Raw genomic sequence first — 430 nt, forward strand, 5'->3', positions numbered from 1 at the left:
GGGCCCCGGGAGCTCAGCAGGCCCCACAACCCCCACCCCCCCGCAGTCCTCCCGTAGTTCCGTTAGCGAGAGCGATGCGGGAACGCAGCGAGAGGCACAGAGGGGAGGAACGAAGGGAGAGGGGAGAGAGGAAAGGGAGGAGGAAAAAGAAAGTTTCGAACTCAGACGTGAGATGGAAGCGAATGCCGACTGCGTCCAACCTTGCGGTCTCATCCAGGGAAACATTTGAGCAGGAGACGAGCTCTGATTTAAGTGGTCTGGTTCCTCGCCAATATTAGCACTGGACGATTTACAGTCAGGATATTGTACCAGCTCGGCCTCTTGCTGTGTCGTAAAAATCTGCTGTCTCTGTAAGTTATCGTATCCGTAAAATTTAGCGGGCTCCCCGTGACAGGTAACCCCGCTGCAGGGGGCAGGAGGCGGAGGCGCG

The sequence above is a fragment of the Meleagris gallopavo genome, chromosome 7 (assembly GCF_000146605.3).
Source record: "Meleagris gallopavo isolate NT-WF06-2002-E0010 breed Aviagen turkey brand Nicholas breeding stock chromosome 7, Turkey_5.1, whole genome shotgun sequence".
Classification (NCBI taxonomy): Eukaryota; Metazoa; Chordata; class Aves; order Galliformes; family Phasianidae; genus Meleagris; species Meleagris gallopavo.